The following is a 27,158-nucleotide window of genomic DNA, read 5'->3' as shown; positions in this document are numbered from 1 at the left end:
TGCTGTTTTAACAAGCTATCAGTCTCTTAACACTTCAGCGCATTCAAACATTTCCTAACAAGTGCCTGGAGAGGGACCAGGAAGAGGGAAAATGATTGTTTTCAATCCATTCCCTAGTCAAACCTCTTACATTTTAACTGCACTTGAGCTGAAATTCATTAGCAAATTGTAGGTAAAGAATTCAGAGAAAGAGTCAAAGTAGCTTTCATGGAGATTATTCCCTGCAGTCTGGTTACTGAACAGATAAGGGAAAAAACTCACATCAATATAAACATTCATCCTTTGAAAAGCCCTTTTTTTAAAGCTACTCCTCTGAAACACTGAACTTTTTCTTTACATGGTTAATATTAATAATTCACTAGTACTGAAGTGATTCCAGCATTTTATTCCATTTTTGAGCTAGAGCATTGCTTTTATCTTCACAGACTTAAGTCAGGCAGCATTTAACTGAGATCATGTTAACATAATGAGACAAAGATCGTTCTGTGGTTTAGGCCCTACTAATGCTTGGGAGCTCTGAGTTCAGTTCAGCTTCTGCCCTGGAGTACTTGTGGGACCCCAGGGAAGTCATTTAGTCAGATTGCTCTCAAAGGCATATTTCTTCCATGTTTTCTGTTAGACAAAAAAAAAAAAAAAAAAGAGCTTTAATAGGAAATCAGTTCTTTGTTGCATGAAAAAAGCAGAATTTACAGAAATGTTTTTGGGCAAAAACTGCAGCCTTTGTGGAACTGAGACCTCACCTTATTAATTAAACTTGATTTGGCGTTTTGGAAAGACTGGGACTTCTAAGTAAGTGAAAAATAGTGACCATGCAGACACGCATTAGCTCCTCCAGAAGTGTGGGAACTTCAGTCACTTCCACACAGCCATTGAGATTTGACAAGTGGAAAATTCCTGTTCAAGAAATTCCCTACTAGTCTTGCAGACGAGCTCCAACTATAAGCTCTTCAGTGTAGAGATGAGCTCTAATTGCCCAAACGTATCAGTGTTAGGAACAGGGATACCTGCCATTGGTTGATACATCCATGTGCTAGATAATAGCACATGCCTAATGAGGAGCAGCTTCTTTAATATGCAAGATTACATTATGGAATTAGAAAGAACCTTCTGACAACAGCTGCTTTCAAATGTCTCATTTACACTGTAAAAGCTGCTGCTTCCTGTAATAATTGGGAGGGAGAGGAGGGAAACCACACGTAAGCTGATCCATGCCCCCAGGTACCGTGCACACAGCTCCTGTCAGATCAAAGAGCAGCCATGCTTCGAGTCTGAGGGGAGAACTTGGCCTCTGGCACTTTAAAGAGAAATAAGCTGGAGCATGCCTTGTATTTAGTCAGTGCTCAGCCCATATCTTTGATGTGTGATAACAGCGAGGCAGGTAAAGCGTAAGGGGAGGCCTAACAAGTCATAGCGTAAGTGGGAAACGCCGTTACAAGTCCAGGGTAGGCTGAATGAAATAACATTTGTGCTTTTCTGCGAATGCCCAGACGTATATCTCAGTCATGAAAAGGTTCAGACAAAAAAAGAAAAAAAGCTCAGAATCCAGAAGCCTGCAGACAGTTACTAACCTTGGAGGTAAGGCGAATGGCCAAAGAACCAATCCATCTGCACTTGTAGAGGAGGTGGTTGGGCTGCAGGCACACTTCACATTTCATGCACACAGAGGACCAGCCCTGCTCAGGACAAGAAGATTCCACTTACAAGAACTGCAAGATACCATTTGAGTAATGTCTACTAAGCTTTGGGTAAGGGAACTTTTCTATCCTGGTTAGATGTGCTTGAAGTCCACAATACCTCAGTGTGCAACATTTATATGTTTTATACTTGCAGGTCTATGGAACAAAGACTTTCAGAAATTAAGTCATTGAATAAATGCAGTCAAGGCTTCTACTCTCCATTTCAGATTTACTATTTCATAAGGAAAAAATATCCTAGGATATACATGGGGCTTAAATCAATACAGTAAGGTTACGCAAGGAAGTCGTGCTTGTGCATGTTGCACATGTTTAAATGGCAAAAATAAACTACTGTGTAGAAAGCATGATGTCATAAGATACCTAACAGCCAAAAACAATAAATTGGCCTGATTTGACTTGTTTTCCATTTGCAAGATGCCTTCAGCAAGTTTTTGTTCATTCTGACTTTTCAAGGAAACAAATGCAAAGACTGGAAGATGTTCCTTTGTCACTTTTTTGTGTAGAGGGAAGAGAGAATTTAAGTTCTCCTCAAAATGGAAAAAAAAACCAAAAACAACAACAAACTTAGGCTGCTGGTGAAGATTCTTATGTCCTGAATAAATCATTTTCTGCTGCTCCTAAAGATGTGATTGATTTGAGGGTCAGAAAGAACATGACAATTGAATGCACTTGCTAATAGCCATGAGTCATCTGTCTTCAGCGAGTGACCAAATGTTGGTTTAACCTTCTTAATCCAACAAACACCACCAGCTGATCTGATGGCTCTAGCGATCAGCATCACCCCCAGGAGATGAGAGAGGAAAAAGACTTGACAAAGCGAATGGTAAACAGTGGCACCAGATCATCTCTGACTTTGATGCTGAGGACATCCTCGTACAACCAGGATTGTCACCTAGAGCTGATGGATTTATTTATTGTTTGAAACCAATTCATGATATTTATACCAGCTTCAATCTCAGGCTCAGAGGCCTTTTAGAGAACAGCCCTATAAGAGATTCCACACAAGTATAAATCTAATTATATCCTTGGCCTTGTCCAATTAGCTTTTCAAACTTCGCTTATGAACCACAGAAGAAATTTGTTTGAAAGGAAGGGTATTTTTTAAAAAATAAGATGTCTGTCATACAATTTGAACAAACTTCACACAAGTGCACGCCAGCACTTTTCTGAGCCATATGGGGATTTCTGTTGTCAGTTAAAAATTGTGAATACCCCATGCACTGGCTACTGAATAAAGCTGTTTTCATAGTAGAAGCAAACAGAAAATTTGTAGATGATTCTTTGCATCCCATCATTATTAACCAGCTTAAGGCACTTTCACACTCATTCACGTTTGCATTGTTCAAAAAGCATTAAATTTTATGAGTAGAGGCAGACAATGTTTAATCTGATTTTTTCTACAGCAGTTGTAGCTGGCTACACAGATAATGCTTTTCAAGCCAAGAGCCAACTTTTTGTTTTGTGATCATACCATGCCTCATGCTGGAAGTTTATTCTTAAACCAGTAATTCTTCTGGCAGAGGTCTACATTTCAGAATTAATCTGGCATAGGACAGGAGAGCCCCCATCTTCCACTGAAGCAAATTCTCCTGACTTTCGTCCCCTAGGAAAGCTGAGGATTCAAACAGAAAAATCCTGAAAATGAGAAACTCCACAGTGTCAGTTCTCTGTTCTATCTCTATCATCATAAAAATACAGGACTGAGGGCCTTGCTCACACTGAAAGCCACAATCCAGCTGCTTTGGCTGATGCAGCTCTTTAATATCTCTGGAATTCCCCAGGTACTGCTCTTGCTTTGCAGCAGGATGAGCCTGAGCAGCTTGTTTGTGTGAAGCCTAACGCTCAGCACACAGTGTTCTCAGCATGGATACAGCCTTCTTCACTGCCATTGAAATCCGCCAAGGAAAGCAAACTGAAGAAATGCCGTTTCCACATTTCATCTGTGCTTCTCTCTGTTTCCTGAAGGCAGCTAATCTATAGGAGGCCACTGAGGGTGCACCCAGAGGTGCAGATGGCACTCTCAGGTGCAGAGATGGCATGTCATGTCAAAATTCTGACAGCATGAAGAACAGTGGGCCCTGCAGTGACAAACTGCAGACACAAGATGTCTTAGAGCTAGCAGTGGGTTCTTAGCAGAAGCCAATCCTCTAAGTCCATGCTGTTGCAGGTGAAGAGGTTCAGTTCTGCTGGAGCAGATGGGTCAGAGGTTAAGCAGAGGAGATCTTGGCTCATTGTTCTGTAGAATGAGAGCATTGGGATTAGCATCATGGTCAATACCTGGCTCTGCCACCAGCGTTCTTCCTCTGCCCTGTTCTAGCAATGCCCTGGGGTTTATGAGGATATGAATGGGTCTTGCCTGTGCCTTGGAAACTGCTGGGTAATGGTTATTTTACCAGCTCTACTCCAAGCTACATGACAAGCCCTGGTTACCTTCCAGAAGTGGGTCTAACCTTCTGAGATGCTAACAAGAGGTAGATGCTTTCAAAGCTGAGACGCCTGTGAAGCCATTTCTTGGTATCCTACTGGAATTAACTAATGGACAAAGCAACATTTAGTGTGTATGTTGCAGAGAGACTGTGACACTTTTGAGTATGGTAGGGCCCAAGAAAACACAAATGGGCAAAGCCATTGCTCTGGTACGGTATCACAACAGCTGTCCCCAAAGCAAAGTACAGGATAAGACAAACAACACAGAAGCAAATTAGAACACATCAGGTAACGCGAATCCCTCCATCACGGACCTCCTCTTCCTCCAGGGCCATCTCAGTACTGCGTCACAAGATGTCATTGCTTCCCCAGCATGTCTCCTCCCCCATCCTCAGAAACTGGGCTCCTGCACCAGCTCTGTGTGGACTGTATGCATCCTAGGCCCATTTTAAATGCTAGCAAAATACCCAGAGTGTTATAACAGACAACACTTCCTTTCAGTGGAAAGTTGAGTCCCCATTTCAAATTTCCTCTTGAGCTGTTAAGAATCAGTCTGTTGTTCTTTTATTTTTTGTTTTTAGACTTTTCTCTCAGTTAAAACAGAATCTACATTTCTAAATGCAAATTGTTAAATCTTTGCTATTTTGGAGAATGATACTTAGGAGTTGACAAACAGTCTACTCACCATCTGAGAGAGCTTGTCACAACACACATAAATTAACCCTCCCCCACACAGAGTATGGGAATCTATAAAAAAATGGATTTGTCTTTTCTTCTACTTCAGCCCATGGAGAATTATCTTCTTTGCAGAGCTTCTTGTGATGTATTGCTGCTCAATCATGCATGCACCTTTGAAACAGCATCACAAGTTCTTCCTGACAGCAAGGAATGTGTTCCTACTCCAAGGTTACCTTTGTTCAAAATATACAATAGAAACTAGATGCTAATGAGAAAATAAATGCACAGCATGGTCTTTGGAAACGGCAGTGCTGAAGCTATCACCTTGCCTGAAGCATTAAATTCCAGGATAGCACAGGCTGTATTTTTAAAATTTATCACCTAACAAACTAGCAAGCATTGATTATATGTTTTTCCTTGAGTAATTGCCAATATCATTAATACGTTCAAAGTGATACTTAAGAAGAAAAACCAGACTCTGTACACTTCCACGCAGAATATGCGTGAAACGCAAAGACTAAAACTTGCTGCCAGAATCCTGACAAGACCACAACTTCAGTTAAGTGGGACAGGCTCAGGAAGGAGATGAAACTGTCCATGATGTTAAGAGCAGCAACAGATCAGAAGTGACCCTTTGCCTTGCAGCTGGGCCAGTCATTATGCTTGCATGGGTCCCAACTCCCCCTCAGTGGTCCCAGCCAGCACCCCAACCTCCATGAGGTTTATGACCTCATGGAGAAACAGCTTAGAAACTATGCAGGTAGTTACAAAGCAGAACATAGTACGGCTCCTGCTACTCTTTCACCGAGTTGGATTGTGTCTCTCTGTGGTAACCTAATTTATATCTAGTTATGTTATCCAAAATTGGCTTGAAGGGCTTCTTCCCCCTTCATTTGATGGTGAAAAGCCAGACATCCTACAGAATTTTCCCTGCAAGTTAATAGCAATCCTTAGCCATTCACATTTAATATTTATTTCAACACAGCCTTCCATTGAAAGACATCCAAGAACAGAGCATAGCAATGGTTCTCTTCTCAATTGCTACCAAGAACACTGCAGAGAAAAGAGTAAGGAATGGGCAGCATCTTATTTTCTCACTGTGTTTCGGTGATGTTCCCCAATCTTTCCTACACTAAGGCATATCTGTACTTGACAACCACGTACCTCATGTCAAAGAACTGACTCTTAATACAGAAGATAGTTGTTAAGTTGTTAAAATACCAGAGTGCTGCTCACCTCTGTGAGAATTAAATACTATTCCTCAGCAAAAGAGCTTGCCCTACCCTCTTTAGGAAGCTCTTGAAGTACCACTGGGTTACTGAAACAGGCACAAAATAAAGAGGAAACCTCTGTAAAAATCCAGCTCCATAGCTCTAACATCTACTCTGCAAACAGGGGTTTCAGAATCAAAACAAGACCTGGATTAACACTTATGACACTTATCTATGTTGCATTTCTCACATTACCACTTCATGTTTCAGCTGAGGTGCTGAAATCCTATCTCAAAAAGGCAGCAGGAACAAAAACGCCCTGGATAAGGAATGATACATTTTCCCCTACACAACACTATAGATAAGAAATAAGCTTCTCATTTATTGGTTGTCACCATCTTAACAATGCTAAAACACTTCAATTTCTGAATATCATCCTTAAACATGTCCTGAACAATTAATTAGAGTAAGAAGAGCAAAATAACCAGAGCCCAGTGCAGATAAGACAAATATCATTGTGGAAGAGGAGCCTTAAGAAATCCAGTGAACATTAGATATATATCATGCACATTCTAAATTTAAGATCGAAGGTAATTATTTTAATGTGGAACTTTCAATCACTGCTCACCCTACAGAGCTTCCCCGTGGATTTGAGGTTGAGTAATGTAGTAATGACAGTATTACCACTTGTAATAGAAAGAAACATTATAGTATCATTATCAAGGAATTACTCTTGCAATTAGTAATAATTCCCACACTCACAGTCAAATAAGTAACACTTTCCCCATTAATTTAATTTTCCCTGCAAGGCTCAAGCAAGCAGCTATTCTTATCACTATTTCAATACATCTGACTGCTTGTTCATCTAAATAGTCCCTAATTCTCTGATTTTGAAGAGCACTATGTCTAGTCAGATAACTTCTCAAGAATTGAACTACATGATCTGTCAGGTTACTGGGCAGGTATAAAAAGAAAGAAAGAAAAAAAAAAGAATTTCTCATGTTTGACCTGGTTCTACAATGTACTCTAAATGGAAATCACGCCCTTCAGGTGCATTTACAACATGAGAAGAATGATAACTCAGGACAGGGTAAAACACTATCCTGTGTGCATCCTGTTTGCAATGGCTTCCTCACTACTACCAATAACAGTAGCTCACAAGAGTATTGCAGTGTAACTACTGGTGCTTTGGGGATAAAAACTCTATTCACAGGAGTGAACAGGTCTTTTTAACCTATCAGAAAGAGTTCAGGACTATGCAGTGCATGGGAAGGGTTTTGATCACTTGTTGTTCCAAGTATGTATCCTGATCCATGGAGGCACAGCATCCCATCCAGGATCCTGGCTCCTTGATACTGTGCTTAAGTGGGAGCCAAATCTTACCCTAGAAATGGGCACTGAATTTCTGAAACCCTTGTTTTAAGTTCTAAGCACACAAAGTGAGAGAACAAAACAACTGACATCACAATACAGCCTATGTAGTACATTAGATGGATGTGCCAGTTTTATGTATAATTCTATTACATCCCCCTTCATCTCCCAGCTGAACTCTTTGCAGAAGCCCTCCTCAACGAGATCTTACAGCTGCTTCATAAGAAAGCCTATGAATACATTCATTGTTCTTACACAACTCGAAGGCATATAGCTTCTTAGTAAATCAGACATTCAATACACAGAGGAAAACACTGTAAAACAGTACAAGATACAGTAAGCAGTACTTGGATTACTATGAAAAATTAAATAGAAACCAGTGGATAGTGGTACCATTGCTGATGCTCCTCATGCAAATTTTTCCCACTTCACTGATGTTACACATCATCTGTTTATTTCAGCTTACAGTCCTTTAGAACTGCAAAACATCTCTTGAGACATCACAGTTCTGCTATCATGCTCCCAAGTCATGCAATCCTTCAGATGCGAATCAAACGCCAATTTACAGTAATTTCAAGGTGTCTTCCCTACTTTATACCTACTGCAACATTGTTCCAAACTCCTGTAGTTTTCATACTTAGAAAACTCTTCATGCCCAAATTTTTACTCATCTGGACTGTTTTAGTGCTGAGCTTAAAAATGCCATAGCTAGTTTTGTCTAAGACTGTAAGAAGAGCAAATTCTACAGAGAGAGTTAATATCTTTCATTAGGTCAGCTTCTAGAAAGGGAAAGCACTGGGCAAGCTTACTGATGCAGAGGTCAGCACAGGCTAACAACAGAGGTCTCCTTCCTGCCTATTCTCCTTTGTTTTTATAGCCAGCAATCCCATTCCCTCCATAGTTTCCATTTCACAAAGTTGTACAAGCCAAGCTGCTTCTCCTGGAACCAGGAGCATCAACCTCCTATATAGGATCAGATTTCTTGTTCTTCATGGCAAGATCATCAGCCATGGTGCACCTCTCCCTGCCTTGGATAGCAGCCTGCTGCTCCTCCCTTTCAGATGCTCATTACCAGAGTCTGAGAGGCAGCCCAAGGGCTCACCAGAAGAATTATCTCTGGAAAAAAACAAAAAATTTAAGCATCCTTGAAATGGATCTTTTTGTTTGTTGCATTTGCACAGCCTTTTCATAAGGAAAAGGCACGGTGTGTTTACATTAACAGTTTTGAAATCAGGAACAGGAGCGTGTTGGCTGAGGCTGACTGATGTTTTCCATTGTTTAGTACTTAAAAATTCCTATGTGCTTTTCTTCTGCTCCTTAATAGTAGTCATAATTAGAGATCCAATTCTTGCCTGTCATTGTGCAAAACAGTGTTTCCCAGTTCTGGTGTCAAAGGGAAGTAGTGTTGAGGGGCATATCACACAAATGATTAATGCCACAAATAGGAATTTTGTCCCCACATCACTTCTGCAAATGAATATGTAGCTTGCTTCATAGGAAGGCCTCGTTCTTGGATGATCCTAACTCATTGTGCTTTGTAAAGCCCCAAGGTCAGTAAGTTTTTTTGCTATGAGTGAATGAAAAAAATCTTGGCGTTTCCCCAGACACAGTTAAATGAAAAACACAGAAATATCACTGAGCAGTTTGTTCTAGAGCGGTGCTCCAGCTCTGGGATACCGTCATGATCCTGCAAATCCAAACTCTGCAAACAAAGGCCTGCATTTATTGCAAAACATCTCCCAGTGTTGCTGGGATCTCAGCTTGGCAAGTGCCATACCAGGACTCAGCTCAGCTGTAAGATGCTCCTGTTTTTATTCCTGTACAGGGCAATCACATTCATGTTCTCTACTCAGAATCCTTGCTGAAAGGAAGCCTTGGTGAAAGGAAGACAACAAACTATGCTGTGGATCTGTTTTCTCTCCTTAGAGCCCACAGAGGGAAAGTCCACATCAAGGAGTGTGTGAAAGAGTAGCCTCCTCAGCCTATGATTTCAGCTCCAGAACAAGAAGCTGAACTTGCCTGACCCTAAGCTCAAGCTAATAAATCCTATTACAAAGCTGCTGTGTTGTTCACAGGCACAAGAAAGCCTCACTTCTGCTCTGTGATTGCTTTGTACAGCACCTGGCGCTGTGGGGGGCAAGGGGTGACTGGAAGGGTTGGTGACTGTTTGTTGTCTTATTTGTGTATCAAGTGTTTTGTTTACAGAGGCAATCGCTATGCTCAGCAGACCGAGTGCTGCAGAAAGATCATAAAAAGAATTTGCCATGAATTAAAAATGAACAATATTTAAAACCCCCATTTTCCTATTCTCAGCAGCAAGCAGCACAGCAAGGTAACATTTCAAAGCAAGCTTCATCAGATTTGACACTTTATAAAATGCAAAGCCTGACCTGTTCAGCATTTACATAGTTCACTGATCAATTAGGATGTGGCACTAAACAGCAGTGCTCGGGACACAGTTATTTCTCCACCTTGGCCCTTTTGACCTCCTCACACAGTAATGAATTTTCTTACTGCTTGCCCTGCAGAATGGATCAACCTTAATTATCCCACAGAAGACCAGCACTGACCTAGATTTATTAGAAAATTGAGGAGCCATCGTACAAAACTAGAAGTTTGATGTCACATCAAAATCAGCTACAGCACTGATACGTATCTCTGCAGCCAGGACTGCAATGCAAACCTAAGTATCAGTATCAGCAAGCTCAGGCTGAAATGCATGGCAGCCTCTCAGGGAATCACCTCTTAAACAACAGTCCAGCACTGTCAGTAAATCTCCATTCTCTGTCGGCTCTGGGATCTCAGCATCCTGCAAAGTCAAGACAGGTGTGAGGGCTCACTAGAGGTGCTGGGTGTCATAAAGGTGGAGAATAGCAGCCACAAACCACCCTGCGTGGGCAGCAGCACATATCTGCAGGCCTGGGAAGATGAGAGCCTGTGGACCACAGCACTGATTTGGTATAAGTAGACTCAATAGAGACCTTGAACAAGTCATTCGGCTCCTCTGTATCACAAAGGGGAGACTTTCCTCACTAATTGCTGTGTTAGAGGATCAAATCCTTTATTAATTGAAGATTGTGGTTACAAATGTATTTGCATGCCCAATTTCCACCAGTTTGAATAAGTTAGGCCTAGACTGTAAGGACCTATTAAGCTTATAGGTAGGCTTCAGACAAGACAAGTTAATTAAAATCCAATCATAAATCAATGTAATTAGAAATAAAATAAATGTGAGAAGTAGCCATAATGAGAGAGTGCTTCATGAATACAGAAGAGACAAATCATGCAATTGGGTGCCAGTATTCCCTGATCCAAGATTCAGTTGAGGTATTTGCAAGCACAAAAGCCTTTGCAGCATTTCCTTTTGCTTTTCAGTGCCGTGTCTGTCCTTGTACATGCCTAGAGCAGTGGCAGCTTATAAATATAATCAGTATGGATTGATGCACATACAACAGTTCTATTTTAAGTATTACATTTTCGGGGGCACTCACTGGGACTGAGAGCTGAGCTGGAGAGCAGAGGCAGCTGCAGAGCAGATCTTTGGTAAGGCAGAACCTTCTTGCTAGGAAATCCACATTTTTTTAAATATGAAAAGGAGACTATAACTGAAATATCAGAAGTACACAATAAATCCAGAAAACTGATGGTGGTAATTACTGGTACAACTTTGTTCTCCCATGCCTTGTCTGAGCAATGTCTTTTTCTGGGAACTGATGGGAAGCTGTGTTGTTCAATGTGTGAAAGAATCTTTGCATACGAGGTTATTCAAGTAAAAGATACCAGTTTTATCCATATTACAAGCAGTAATTACAAACTCTCTTAGTACTTTATTTTCTTTTAAAGAACCTGCATACTGAACCAAAAGCATTAAAAATGTACTAATGCATCTGACTGCAAAAGAGGTCCTGAGTTACCCCAAACCTGTGCTGCTGAATCCAAGAAGAAGCTCCAAATGACATCTGGAGATCCAAGAAGGCCACATCACACAACAAAGACTGAGATCTGGGGGAACACCAAGCCTGCATCCTGGTTTTGCATCCATGGTCCAGTGTAAGGAATTCAAAGGGAACAACGATTAATTAACCAAATTAGCGTATAGCTCAACAGCTCTGAAACACTGACGACCTTTAAGCAGCTCTGTAATGTGCATCAGAAATCCCTGCAGGTCTGTGAACTATCCGACCTACCCTTTCACACCGAGTCAACTTGTATATGATTCAAAAGCATTTTTTCAAACTCTAGTTCACAGTCTTCATCAGCAATTACTTTACAATGGAAGTAATGGAGCTGGAAAATGATGTACTTAATACACCAAGTAGCTAACTTTAAAGCAGCTATTTAAGTTCATGTACTACTCAACTTCAAGTCCAATGGAAGCTGCTATTTTATTTTTGTCAGATTCTCCACTGGTGTGTAGCAATGTAACATCCGGGGAGCGATAACTACTTCCATCAGATAAGAACATGTCACGATATTATCTGTCTGCCCAGAGGAGCTGGCTAAAATTCTGAAGCCCGTGAGACATTCTAGTCTGGAGAAATAATTACTAGCAGAGTCTGATGCCTTTGACACAATCCTATTTGCTTTTAAATTATGTACAAGGCCTTGTTTCCCTTCACACACCAGGAATGAAACAGCAGGAGAGATCTCCAAGTCTCTTTTTAGCCAGCCAAAAAGCTGCAGTCAGCATCTTCTCAAAACTGTGCTGCCAGTGCTTTCTCTCTGTGCTTTCCGTGGCTGCTATCTTTCTCAGATGATCTGATGCCATTCTGCATTCATGCAAACCTTCACAGAAAAGCAGCTTATAAAGCCTCTACAACTTCTATGATTGGTGGTGACTTCAGATTGTGCTTTCAATGAGAGCAAACAGGGAGACCGACTAGCTCCTTATTTTTTCTGAAACAAAGCAGCAGCCATTTACACCAACATTTACTGCAACTCAGCAGTTACTTGATTTAATGCAACTCATAAAGTTTACAATTTATATTTCCCAGAGTCACGGTCCTGGGGAGCTTTCAGTTGCTGAAGTGCTTTGGGGTGTGGGTAAGTTCCATGCACATTGCTCTAACACCAAGACAACATTTGACTCAAGCTACTTCTGTACCTTCTTCCCTTGCCTGGGTCTGACCCCAGAGCAAGGAGCTTGGACTTTCACTGCAGCCTTTTTAGCTAAAAGGCCAATATTTTGGCACTGTAACTAGCTCACAGAAGCTATACACACACAGAGTCCAGGCATCCAGCTGCCTGGCACTGATATACAAGCAATTCAAAAGCACTGCATGGTATGTGCTACATCACTGTATTCAGCTTCCTTCTTCTCTTTAAGCAGAATGCTTCAAGACTGAAAGCTTGCCGCTAGCTTTTTGAAAAAATTTTCACCATTTATTTATGATATCCTAGTTCAATTTTAACCTACATGCTGAGGCAGCATCCCACTGTTTTGCTGCATGTTCAATGACTATGGGCTGCACCTCTAAACCATGTGCATGCATGCAGCAGCACAAAAGACAGCCCTACAGGAGTCTGCTCCGTACCCTTGCAAGTTTGCTCAGCACCATGTATTCCTCCTCATCACACTACACTGCTGTATTTGCAAATGGGAGACATCTGCATTCAGACAAGTATTTAGAAGCACTCTGCATTTGTTACAGAAGTCATCATTGGAAAGGTGGTATAAATCAATGTGCTAAGGGTGAGAAATATTGATTTTCCTGCAAGGTTTATTTGCAGTATGGCTGAAAGACCTAATATTAAGAGACAACAAATTGAGCTATCTCACAGCTCAGGGGCAGTTTGGACGGAACTACACAGTAACATGGGGAGAACAACCAAGCAGGCACCATGCCACCCTATGGCTAGGGCCCAGCAATGAGAGAAGCACGCCCAGCCTACAGCCAGTACTAAGAATAGCAGAGGGTCAGAACCTGTAAAAAGAGTATCCCAAGCTTACCTGCTACGTCTGAAGCTCTTTCACACACCTAAGAGTGAGCACAGATGATCTTCCACCTCTTTGAGCTCCAGGTGCTCTCCAAGAGCCATTTGATGGCCACTTCTCTCCCAGCATCCTGCATGGGGCTGCTGTAGAGAGCTGGGCTCACCCCTTATGCCTGCTGAGGAGTCAGGGCCTGGGCACAGGAGAATGCATGTAGGTTCAGTGCCTAGAAATAACAATTTTGTGGTTGTAGATATTTAAATATTTTTTTTTCTTTGTTCTTATGTTTGCATCGTAACAGTCTCCCATCCACCTGGTCCCTGCAGGCCTACCACCTGCTCCTCATTCCCAGCCCAGGCCCATGGTGTGCCCTCTTTCAGAAAGCAGCAAGGAGGGCAAACACAGCCTGGCCAACTCTGCTCACTGTCCAAATTGTGATGGTAAGAAAGTGCTGGAAGTATTAAAACCTTGCAAGCACAGGTTTTTGCCTGTTACTTCAGGAAATTAATTTCTACCAAGTTTTGCAGTTTCCCCTCCTGCTCCATGGGCCCAGTGATAGTCATTTGTCACTGCTGCTCAGAAAAAAGGCGGTTTTCAGGAAGGCAACGAGGCATTCGACAAGCTTTCCAGTGAGTGTGGAAACATCACACAGTGTCACATAATAGCACTGTAAGCAGCAATGCCTCTCAGAGGAGCTGTACAGTTACATCTTGAGGTGTGATGAAAGCTCCTTTTGTGAGGATAAAGGAAGCTCAGGGAGGATACGGTCCAGAGCAGGGAAAAATATTAACAAGCAAGAGATCATTAGATGCTCGGTCTCATAGACATCATGCAAATAAATTGGTGTGGAAATCAGAAACCCCTTAATAGAGTGAGTCAGGTTCTGCCATCCTTGCACAGCCCAGCGTCCTGCAGTAGTTCAGCCTTAGGCCACTTTCTGGTAATATTACTTTGCCAGTTTGATAAGCCTCCTCCACACACTCTGATTTACATAAGCATACAGACAAACCTTACAGATGACATTTGTTAGAAACTTTCCTAAAGCTTATATTGAATTAGCTTTTCCCCCCAGGCAAGACAGGCCATGGTGTTGAAATCCTGCATCATTTCCTCGCAGAGCAGCTAAGTCCTGCCTGATGTAACCTGCAGGTGTTGATTTAGTGTCAGAAACAGGCTGCAATGCAACCAGAACCCTTCTGACCTTGTCAAGTAAAGAGACTGCAAAGCTTTGTAACTATACCTTATTTCAGGAGTCATTAGTTTACTAGTGACCAGAATTGCTACCAGAATGGTATTGTTTCTCTCAGCAGCATGGGAACATGCCTTTCTTGTCCAGCCAGCCTCCTAACCTTCTCAAGTTTACCACTTCCCATTTTTCCAGCTAAATTCTTTCATCACAAACAAGATTTAACTCATAGTCTGGATACCAGGCAGAGGTCAATAGAAAGGTATAGAACGGTATATATTACCGTAGGAATGAATAAATTAATTTCTTGGCTCCTATGGAGAATGAAACCTAAGAGGAGCTGCAGTCTATTTCAGTCAACACTTCTATATTGCTGCTTGTCTTTCTAAATATATCCTGCTCTTCTGGCTCTTTATACAGAGAATACCTCAGGTAGAGTGAGCCATATCCGTGGTTGTGAGTAATTGCAATATACGTGGGTGTCAATCAAAGGGCAACAGAACTGGTTTAACTAGCACACCAAGGGATCTGGCAAAAGGTGCAAGTGATACCAGTTTTGGATTGGTTCTGCATTTTCAATCATCATCCCCATCAGTTTAGTAGGAGATAAGTAAATTTTGACTCTAACTAGCCAACTCCTTCCAGTTCACATTCTTAATGGGTAAAATACAGGGCTCGTTTCAGTGTTGCCTTGTGCAGTTCAAAACCCCATTTTGAAAAGATCACAAATTACAGCCACTTTCACATTTACCTGCGCCTTCATACCTGCACTGCACTGGTAAAAGGTTAAGGTCTAAGACAAAGACTGAAGCTTGTCTGTGATAAACAGCGAGGAGTCAACCTCATACACTGAAATTGCTTTCTTCATGAATTAAAGAGCATTGGAAACCTCCCTCTCCCAGCAGCTTATTTCCTTCCAAAGCAAATCCAAAGGCAGAGACACAATGAATGTCTCCAGCAGACACTAAGCAATTTGCTCAATGGTTACAGGAAGAGACTTTGACACTATTATTGGAGGTTTTACAACAGCCTACACGAATGGAGTTACAAAATGGGAGATTCCAAAGTGCTCCTAATAATGCAATCGCTTTTTGCTGATGCCCCTTGTTTAATTTGGCAACAGATTGTTTCCTGCTGTAAGTGTCTGACATTGTGTATGGATTGGGATTTAAAGGCCACCTGAGGGCAGCCAGTGTTCTGCTAACAGTATCCTGTTAGTTCCAACTAACAGTTATATCCAGAAGAAGTCTTGTCCATCTTGATGCCAGTACACTCTGAACAAACATGTTGAAACATGGAAAGAAAAAAACCTATGTAAGTAGTGCCCTAGCTCAAGCTGCAGCTCTGTTTAACCACGTACTTTGCTTCACTGGAGTTGGTACAGCTGAAGTAAACTTCCTGCTGAATACATCTCCAACTGCAACTGCAAGGTGAATATTTTCATAGAAATCAATAAGAAGGAAATCTGTCCCTTATCTCAGACATCTATAGATGTGGAACTTTTTTTGCCCAGGGCAATAGTATGGGTTCTCTTGATTTTCTATCTATCTGTTCACTCTCTGAGTTAGGTTTGTCACATTTCCAGCTGTTTAGAACATCACTTCTCACACTTAAATAGGCACAAAGCAGGAAAGTGTTTGCAATAATATAGAACAGTCACTTACCCCTGAGGAAGTAATTTATCTCAGACCAGAGTGCCAGAGTAATAACTGGGATTAAAGATAGAGCAGTCAAGACAAAAAAAAAGGTAAATCAATCACTACATTAGGATATTTGAAGAATCATTTGCATGTACTCAGAAAGTATGATACTTGCTATTAAGCCTAGCTGTAGCAGAGTACCAAATTAATAAATATTCATCAAATAACCTTTTAGCAAAACTCAGTGACTACGATGGTGGCCAGCTACTGAATTCAATCTAATTGAAAACCTGAGAAGTAATGAAATGATTGCATGTCTGTCTCTTCATTAAATCAGTGTGCAAATTTGCATAGATTAATTTGTGTCAAATTAATAGCTCCACTCTTGGCTTTATGCCAAGAGGACTTATCACAAAAATCAATCTATAGTTTTAATTCCATTCTGCACTCCCAAAGTGTTGGGTGGCTTGTGCTATTTTAGAGACAAAAAAACCAGAGCTGAATACGATTCTCGCCACTTCTGTCATTTTCCCCTATTTCTTATGTTACAATGATTAATTACAATAAAATATGCACATGATTAAAAAGAAAAAAGGAAACGTACAGTCCCAGCCATGGAGAAATGAGATCTGGTTTACTTTTCTGGAAGTAAAGTCACATTGGAATGCATGAATCCTCAACTACATGAAATTCAGCAGAGGGTCAGATGCCAGGGGCTGAACAGACAACTTACCTGCCTGTTTTATCAACCTGAGCAGTTCCCAAAACCAGTGGGGCTCTGGGTATTTTAGTACAATTCTTATTCCTTGGTCCCCAACCTATTCAGTCCTCCCAGAGGCTGCAGAATTTGCTGTACTTATGCAGCTGTTTGATCTCCACGATGTGTAAAATAAATTTAAGCATTTTGATGTTCACTGTTCTGAGATCTGTCAGGAAAACAATTATTCCTTCAGCCCTCAGTTATTTGAAGTTAATGTTAGGGACTGCCAGCGCACTCATTTACATTTTCAGCTTGTTTTGACTTTTCAGCCATTATTTTTTTAATTTTTTTTAATAAATACAATCAGGCTTTAATTCGGGACATTTGATTAATCAAACTCAGACCATCTGCTGCAGTCCTGTCTCCTGCTGATCTGCATTGCCTGAAGTCAGTGACATGCTTCAGGGCTGCAGTCTCACACTGTCTCTTCCTCTGTCAGCTGTCTTATTGCTAATCTGCTCTTTTCACCCAACACACAGTGACTGGGCTTTGTTTACTGTTGCTGACCATTTACGATAGTTGTAGTGCTAGACAATTTGTATCAAAATACAGTATGTGCAAAATCCAGTTATACAACAAACATATCAGAATGAAAATAGCATGAACCAAAGATACCCCATTAATGTAAAAACAAAACAAACAAAAAAAAAACCCTCCTCACTAAGACAATTCAAATATTTTCTGTAATAACAAGCGATTTTAGCTTCAACTTTAATTTTAAACTTCCTACCAGTAACAGGGATTCTGCATTCACGTGTTGATTTCCCTCTCATGTTCAGAAATTGACTCAGAAACTCAGACTGCAGATCTTTACGGGGATAACTTGCACAGCTTAGAGATTTTGATGGGAATAGACCAGTTTTATTCTAGCAGAACACTTCCTGGACATGGCTGGTTGTATTTGAAAGGGAAGGGGAAATATGCCCCTTCAACACCTCTGCCATCCAGAAGGTCCATCATTGCTTTCAGAGACCATCAGGTTCAGAAGTAGCATGGTTAGAAAGCAGTAATGGATAGGAGAATGTCCAGTCCCTACACAAAACCTAGATTTTATTGATGCATAGGCCTTCTGCAGAGGGATGATCATCATCTCTCCTGATGTCAGATGTTGGAGTCAGTCTCAGAAGTCAAGAAGGAACAGCACCTTCAGAGAACCAGCCCCCCCCTTCAGCATCAAAACAAGCACACAGCTTATCAGAAGAAATCATTACATTAGATATTGAGATATTTGACTGCTGGGGTTTCTGAATGCTTGAGGATGGGACTTAACACACCCATAATACGTGAGCATGGGGGAACTCACTAAAGGTTTATTACAAAAGAATCAAAGCTCTCCTCAGCCAAATGTAGCACAGAAGAGGTCCATGTGCAGCTCTAGGAATGTATGTAATTTTAAATGTATTGTTTATGTAAATAAACAAGTAGAGGGAGAGAAATGGGAGCCCAGAAATGTGAAGATTGCAGAGAGTGATAGGATTCACCCTGTTGAGGCAGGGACTGGTTTCCAAATGCATTATATCCTGTCATTTTCTTAGAAGCAGTTTTACTAGCAGCAAAGAAATGGATGGAAGTCTGCATCACACCAACTTTGTGATGAAACTACAAGAAAGGTTTGTCACCCTGCTTAAGTGGTCACGAAAATGCAGTGCTATTTGCCATGATACTCAGCAGCAGAGTATATGGGCTCCTCTGTACTTCCATAGCATTTTGCCAGCCAGGAGGCATAGGAGGCAAGAAAAGCATACAGTTTCCAAACAGGGTTTTGGTCTATTTAGGAGAAGAGAATACTGCAGACTTCAGATCAGAAATCCCAGACAAACACACCCAAAGAAGCTCACTTCTACCACTCATCAGTTACTGCCATGGACAAGGCACAGCATCCTTGGGTTTGAGCCAGCCCTTACTGGTACCTGTGGAGCTCCATAAGGGACTGAACACGCTGTGCTCTCTGCAGGAACAGGACAATAGCTATCTGAATGCTTACGATAACAAGCATCCTCCAGCTACTGAGGCTAATGCAATAAAGAGAATTTCATTTTGGCATAAGAAAAACCAAGGGAATGACATGATGTATTGGCAAGATTTAAATTATATGAGGCCAAAGAGGCAGCTTAAAAGAGTTAGGCCTTTATTAATCGGGTAACAGTGATGCTGCATTTCAAAACAGGCTTAACACCTGCTAATTTCATTTCAGAGCTGCTGAAGCTGAGTCAGCTAACTGAGCCTGCTGTGGATCAGGCACGTTCAGAGCAGCAAAGCTATTCCTTGCCTTCATGAAAATGTTTTTCTCTCTTTAGTAAGGACACTGAGCGAAAAGGGGGGAGAAAGGATGACCTCCTTTCTCCTTTAAACATACCGATGTCCCATGCAGCTGGAGCTGCGGGGAAAGAGGATAAGAAGCATCACAGAATTCAAGGAAATCCCATAGGTAATGATTATGTATTTGCAACACTGGTGGAGGAAAAGGAGTATTACCCTTTCCCTTGCAGACAGAGATTTGAAACAAGCTCAGTGGCTTTCTGAGCCACAGCATAGGTCAGTGAGAAGCCAAGAAAAGACCCAGTCCCAGGTCCTCATCACCACAGGGCACTACAGATTCTCCCCCTCATTGCTACCCCTGCTAGCTAATCATCTCCTCCATGTTTCTCCATTCATTGTGAGCTCCAATTTTACGGGAAACTCAAGCAGCCCAGCACCCAAGAAAGTTCATCTGTGCAACAGTTGTTGTTCCTATCCACATTGCACACGTAGACTTTTTAAAAATATCACGTTGTTCTTCCACACACTTAATGCGATAGATGCTACCATACATACATGCCATGAAACACCATGATCCTGATGTTATGAGATTGTAGAACAGCCACGGCCCAGACACAGAGCCAGCATGGACCTACCTGGGCTCCATGAGCACAGGTAAAACATTGCTGTGACCAGACTGTACTGTTGGCTTCACAACATCATCCTGGCTCTGAAAGCAGCTCAACAACTTCTGCTCTCTACTGAGAAGTCGTTCTATGCTAGTTCTGCTGCTTGCAGAGCATGTTTTTTCAGTTGCCAATGTTTATTAAATGCTAAGGTTTCTGTAACTTCACAGAGAACTTGAAGCAGATTCTACAGTAAAAACATTGGTGTGGGCCAAATGATTTTTTTCCCTCTTTCATTCTGCTTAGAGACAATTTTCACCCCAAGGCTAACGATGAGAACCTTGAGTCAGACTTTTATAATGGAGGCCATTTGCATCCTAAACTGTAACGTTTGCTGTCAGCAGAAATTATAATGCTAAAACTCAATAGTTAATGATATAGCACACCTCATTTTCTATGACAAAAAGGTATAGTAACAGCAAGAAGCACTGCAAACCAACCATAATACACTGAAGCAAGACTTACTTTACCAGGATTGGCACTTACTACAAGCTTAAATGGTTCATATACGGTACAAAAGGCAATTGTGAAATGACTGGAAATGTAATATGGAAGAAGGTAATTGGTCTTGCTGGAGATTGATTGATGGCCATTTATTGAAAGTAGTCATCAGAAACAAAGGTTGTATCTCAGTTTCACCAGAGTAAAGCACTGCAATGACGAGATCAAAGAAAACCCCAAATTTTTACTGTCCAAAAGGCTCAGGCTGATTTGAAGCAAGTGCTTCAACAGAACATTGGATCCTTCCAGTCCTTGCTGGACAGCTGGAGTCTAACATTCTCACTTCTAACTGAAGTTCAAAATGTTCCCAAAGTAACTCTAATTATTTGCATCATTCAGCCAATACTGCTGTTGTTGAAGAACAAAGCAATGTTTAAACTAAGTCTGTTGTCCTGAGCAGAGGAGCTGACTAAACTTCTCATATCAGGACCATCTCTGTAGTTATAGAAGCAAAGATCACTATTATTTTCCCTTTCTGATGCCATTTCATTAAAGTGAATTAAGTGACAGTCTTGCAAGAATACCCAGCTAGCACCTCAGTAAAGCACAGAGCCTGGGGCAGTCTGCATGTCTGCAGTACATCTGGAGAGTGCAGATAAGACAGTGAGGGAAGAGAGACATTTCTGTGCAGTAACAAACAGAATTTTGTTTTGTGTCATGTAGATGCTCTATAATCAACCAGAGGTCTTCAGTTAGCGAAGGATAATTGCAGCAAATACTTGGGTCACCTAAAGAATGCTAGCTGCAATTGGCCAAACAACACTTCAACACCAGCCATCATCACCCCTCACCTACCTTCTCTCCCTCCCCCCCCAAAAAAAACCCTAACAAATTCTTATGCATTTACAACAAATCTAGGTGAAGGTTAACTTCTCCCCAGTTTTTCTTTCCCCCTCCTCTCCAAAGCGCTGGTCCTGTAAGTTATCCTGTTCTGACACTGGTATAAACCACCACAAACTCCTGTGAACTTCACCAAGAGAAAACTGTCCTAAGTAAAAGGACATAGTTTAGAAATGTAGACTATAGAGAAAGAATCCACAAGATTCCCCTTTCTGATTTCAAGCATAAATCTGGTCCTTCGCAAGTGCGTCATGGGGGCTGCTGCAGTGAGACAGCCGTGCCAGGAGGATGCAGCAGACCCAGCAGGTCAAGTGCTTTCCATTCTCCAGGATCAAACATCTTTCATCCTCTGTTCTTTTTCTTTCCAGAGCTCTCAGTACAATAGGTGTTGAACTTCTCTGAAAAGCAGTCGGTACCCGTCTACCAGGAGCTGCTTTATTGATTGCTCTGGAAGTGGGCAGACATACATTTCGTAAACAGCATATCAAAGTTCAAGCATAATGACAGTGGGCAGAACGCCAGCAGAAGTATAAGAAAAAGTTTCTACTAGTAAGCAAATTAACTTGACCATATATCATTGGATTTCCTTGTATGCCCAAGCAACCCACAAACAATAACTGTGGTTACAGAGGATGATAAGCAATCACAACAAAAATAAATTAAAAGAAGCAGGGCTTATATCTGTAGCAACCCACAAAGAATAGAAAAACCTCAATCCACTTTGCTGGGACACAGATGTCCTTCTCCAGCAGACTGTCCTAGTGTGGAAGAGCCTAGGAGCAAACTGAGGAAACAACCTAGGTGACCTCACCTTCTCTTCAAAATCCATAGGAGAGAAACACCACAAGTGAAAGCGTTCAGACCAAATCGGCCCACGGACTGCTGCTTACCTGCAACTCAAGAAACGCTGAGGTTGCAAACTTCATAAAAATGTGTAGTATGGAACTAAGGAATTGGGCTGAGGGTAGGATCTTCCTCAGATGTACCTTAGGGTAGCTACATTCCCTTAATTGCTAGCTCACTAAAGCGTGGCTGTGTAACATCTGCTGGGAAGGTGGGAGTTGTAGGATGGAGTTCAGGGGCAGCGTGCAGCTGGCAGTGATTGAGGGCTTCTCATCAGCTAAAAGGGTGCTCCACCATCAGCTGCTGCTGGGGGAGGTGGAGTGACCCAGGTGAGAGGCTGTTTGGAATGATTTACAAAATTAATAGCTCAAAGAAGGAAAATGTACCCCCCAGTTCTGTTCTAACAACACAAAGAAGTGTATCTCACTCCAAAGGGAAGGCTTCTGGGGTCACTGTGTCTCTTGCTGTGCTATGGGGTAATTAGAACAGCTAAGAATGAGACACAGTAGCTGACCTGGTTTCCAAAACCATTCTGATCTTTAGCATTTTGTTAACAGCAGCATGCTGGCCTGAGCTGCAGGACAGCACAAAGAGGAGTAGGAATAAAACCCAACGCTACAGCAGCCACGTACATTCCTCTGGGATATTTCTCTTCTGTCTCTGTAAGAAGAGATGAGACAGGAACGTGAATGAATCTCCCCTCAGTACTGGAGGTCTGCCTGGGAGCAGAGAGTTCCTGGAAAAAGAAAGCTGATCTCTCTAAGGGAAGATTTGTTTTTTCAAATGACATTTCAAGACAAGGAGGCCCGTTTGTATTTCAGCTACAACAGCTAAGCAATAATATTAATGCTTTGAATTTGCACAGCGCTTGCCACCAGCAGCCCTAGCGTGCTTGACAAATATTTAAAGTGGGATTTTCCAGAGCATCTGTAGGAATTAGAAATGTAAATCACAGGATCTGAAATGCTTTAAAAGAAATCACACTCTTCATTTCCTTCTTGTGGTGCTTCTGTGCTTTTCGTGTTATCAGGGCCAATGTTCTCAGTGCTGCTAAAAACTCATGCCTAAAATTAGGAATGAGACTTCAGCCCCCAAATAAATATAACCTCAATACAACTGACATGTTTGTGGTGGTGGGTGTTTTTTTTTTTTTAAGCTGCTCTTGTGCCCCCAAAGAAAGCATCTTTCTTTAGAAGATTATTTAAATTCTACATCTCTTCACTTAAAGGTGAGCATTATTCATCAGCCATAAAGAGACATCCCTAAATAATTTTGCTTTTTTGTTTTCAGAACTTCTCAAGGACATTTCATATCCATACCTTCTCATTTGCACCAACCATCACAGCTCTAAAATTAAAACTGCTTTATCTTGCACTCGGTTTGCTCCCAAATCTGTTGTGTCCAGGACATTGAAGGATTCCTCTAGAGGAGAGTGCTGGCACAAGGATATATGAGATGTGATGCTCAGTGCCAGCTCCTAGAAAGCGCTGCCCTTCCCTGCTGTTTCCCTGGAGGGTGACCCTCCCTCTCTTTGCACCAACAGCACTAAGGCCACCGTGGGGATTCCTCAGCTGCCACTGCAGCAGCCAGGCACAGGGCAGTGCTAATTTATCACTGACTTCAGAGGCAGTGAGCTGCTGGCTTCCCTGCGGTCCTCATCGCAACGTCTACAGGTAAAAATCTCTGCTAGAAAAGTGATGATTCACTGAGTATCTGGGGCAGTGGCTGCTCCTCTGGATCAGGACTCTGCACTGAGCTCTGCCGAGAGCCAGACCCTCGCCAGGCTAATTTATATATTTTGTCAGCATGCTGGAAAGGAGCCTTTGGGTATATTTTCAGCTCATGTCAAAACACCACACATGTTATTCTGATCCCAGCACTTAAATTCCAAAATACTTTAAATCTGCTCTGATATTTGATATTTTTAAATAAGAAATGTTTACATATACATTGCCATGGTGACAGAAAAATAGAAATAAAGACAAGGAAAAAATTGCCCTAGTGCACTGAACTCTATTTAGAATACAATCACCGTTAATATATCCAAGCTGATCAATAGGGTCTGAACATCTGCTGACTACCACTTTGATCAATAGCAGTATAGGTATGAAGATAAATTCCCATTACAAAATCCTTATAGATTTTAAGCTCTCCACCTAGTTCATCAGCATCCACCATATAATTAACCCCAGAGAATGTGACTCAACCTCTTCCTCCAGCACCAGTCCTTCCCACGGTGAACCCCCATCCTCTGGCCATTGGTGTTACAGCCCAACCATGGCCCACACCAGGTGGCAATGTTTTCTTGGGGTTTGTTTTTGAGACCATTGAGGCACCCCAACCTGCTGGCTGCCCCCACTGACATCTTCCCTGAGGTCTTTCAGATCTTGGGTAGGAGTAAGCTCCAGTCCAGATAAACCATTCCAGCAAGATGGGCCCTCTTTTTTGAAGGACTGTTGATTTTCACAGTAGTTGAGCTCTCAGAACTCTACGAACACAAACACAAGCACGGCCATTTTATAGCACGAATGTTCTCTAACCATAAATAAATATCCTTAAGAGTTTCCCAGGCATTAAAGCAAATCTTACTTTCAAGAGAGTTCTATTTTAAAGGATGAGAAAACCAGAAAAAAAAAAAAAAAAAGTGAAAAAAAAAAGCTGCTCTGCAATGGCAATTTTTATTGAGGTCTGAAAGCAAATTGCTTGCACTTGCAGGCAGTACTTACTAAGGTCTGGTAAGAGGAGCAAGAACATCCCACTTGTCTCCCTTGCACTGCCATTTATGACGGGGTCACAGACTACAGTTCTACTCTTGGATTTTAGCTATTGAAGTTACAGTCCCCGAGGGCTGTAAAAAGTTGCTGCTGTCATATATAAATCAGCCTTTTTCATAAAAAATGACATGGTTTGACATGGAGGGATAACATTATAAGGTAACTACTACGGAGGTTTCACGCTTGGATATGTTCAAAAGGATGTTTCTCTTTATCCCTGACCACAAATACTCACTGATGGTTTCTTGTCAGCTGCTTGAAAGCCTTAAAGAACTGCTATCTCCTCTGGGGTCTGCTCTGTGGCCAAACTTCTCATTCACCTTTGATCATCCTCCAGGGTGTTTTTTGTGTGTTTTTTTTTTTTTCCCTGACTGAAGAATTTCAAGTGCTACAGTTTGTTCCAACGTGTGGGGGAGAAGAAGAGGAGGTGAAGATTTTTACAGACATGCACGTACATCTTGTACAAATACACACCCAAATCCTTATCTCTAACAGGGCTAGAGAGAACACAAGTTCTTCTATTTTTAAGATTTTGTAAAATTAGATGCAGGAGGAAAAGAGGTTTATAGCCCCAGCTCCCTTACCTCTCACACCTCCAGTTCACTCCAGGGAAAGAAAAAGAAGTGATTTAAAGGCATTTCCCATGCAGGCACCCAGGGCATGCTGTGAGTTCACCTCCCTTTGGGGTGTTAACACCCAGCCTAGGACTGTTGGCATAGTCTCACTTCAGAGCAGCCTATCCTGTACACACATAGATCTCTAGGTGGGTAAGCTCATGTCACCCAGCACCCACTTTTTCATTGACTATAATTGCAAGCAGGCAGCTGCACCAAATTTTACAGATTATGGAGCAGCTGTGCCACATTTTACTCCTGTTTGGCCAAGGTTGGGTGATTGCCTCTGGATGTAAACAAGCACCTGGCACAGAAATGTGTTGGTTTTGGAGCAGGCTGGGAGCTGTAGTCCTTTGGGAGATTGGTGTCTGGGAGGAGGACAAGAGGCTGCAGTGCAGCTTTTATGGCTCCTCCTGATTTGTATGTTAGAGGTTTGCGTTTTGCATCCCTATGTGAGTTTTTCTGTACCGACTGTATAAATCTCTCTATGTCTCCATGAGTACTGAAATATAACAAAATGCTACTTCATCATAGAAAGACGTGGAAGTTGAATGATCTGAGTGCCCCTCTCCGAGTGCTGGGTTTGGTGCCTGTGGGTCACAGCTGTAGGGCAGCCCCATGCAGGTGCAGGCAGAGCCAGCAGTCAGCATGGCAGGGATATCTCAGGATGGCTGTGGAGCACTCGAGTCCCTGCACCCAGCGTTTGGTTCTGATGGGGAAAAAGGATCTGTGTTAATGATGTATTTGATATGAAAGGGCACAGTGCTTCAGTGCGTAGCTTGCAATAAGAGGAAAACTGATATGACAGCTGAGGCTTCGCAGTGGTAGAAATGGGCCTTTCAAACTCTCCGACAAGGAAAAAACAAACACTGAAGGACAAATCCAGAGCCAGCATAACAGACTGGTGGGTTTGGGGGGACATGCTTCAAATAAGCCTCCTTTGACAGCTGCTATATTTGTCTCACACTGCCTGTTCTCCACACAGCATCCCCTCCCCCAGGAGCCCCTGGGCTGTAGGTACAATGGGATTTAACCAATTCCTGAGAGTCAAACCCATGGCAGTCAGCACGGCGAGGGTGAGCACTGGGCTGCAGGTGGGAGAGAAGTACCTTGGTGCAGCCTGGGCTGGCTGTGCTGCGAGGAAGGGCTGCGGGATGCCTGGGGTGCTTTGTTTAAGGAGCAGGGCTAAAATGCACAGGAAGGCATTCACAAATGGCAGCAGCAAAGTTGGTTTATTTTTTGGTCACTGACAAAAATAGATGGATTGTATGCAGAGAGGGATCACAAAAAGGGGAAGCTGGGTTTAGAGTCTGAGCGGGGTGTGTCAGCACACTGTTATCTCTAGTTATACATAGCAAGGAGAGGAAGATGTGGGATACATGGGGAAAGACATGGAACACGTGGGTGTACCCATGGTTACTCGGCAGCCTAACAGCACAGCTTGGCATTCTGTGCCATGCACTCTCCTCCACCATTGTTCCCAAAACAGCACTGGGTATGTCATGGTGCTCTGCATTAACATTCAGCCCAGAAATTAACTGCTGCAGTTCTGCCTGGTGTTCTCCATTTTTTTTAATATATATATATTTTTTTATGATGATGCTTCTTTTTCACTTTATCCCATTGAGCCCTTGGGGACATTGTTAGTGCTCAATGTCACTTGACCTTTTCTGTCTCAGAAATGACCTGCTACATCTCAACACTCTCTTTCACACATTGGCCAGTTTTATCCATTTAAATGCTTCCTTAAATACATTCCT

General features: G+C 42.1%; 1 long non-coding RNA gene across 2 annotated transcripts; it reads right to left on the bottom strand.

Annotated features, from left to right (window-relative positions):
• Positions 1–358: 358 nt before the first annotated feature.
• On the bottom strand, positions 359–25,576 carry LOC149915917 (uncharacterized). 2 transcript variants are annotated; one of them, XR_016471342.1, is made up of 5 exons: positions 25,369–25,576; positions 22,058–24,498; positions 13,335–13,542; positions 1,569–1,673; positions 359–612 (listed from the first exon to the last, which is right to left on the bottom strand). It is a non-coding gene; the product is annotated as an uncharacterized LOC149915917 (long non-coding RNA). The 2 variants fall into 2 exon arrangements; XR_016471343.1 differs by lacking the exon at positions 13,335–13,542.
• Positions 25,577–27,158: the final 1,582 nt, after the last annotated feature.

The sequence above is a fragment of the Phasianus colchicus genome, chromosome 15 (assembly GCF_987193195.1).
Source record: "Phasianus colchicus chromosome 15, bPhaCol1.hap1.1, whole genome shotgun sequence".
NCBI lineage: Eukaryota > Metazoa > Chordata > Aves > Galliformes > Phasianidae > Phasianus > Phasianus colchicus.
The sequence above is the reverse complement of the archived record's forward strand: the minus strand, read 5'-3'. Positions and strand labels throughout refer to the sequence as shown.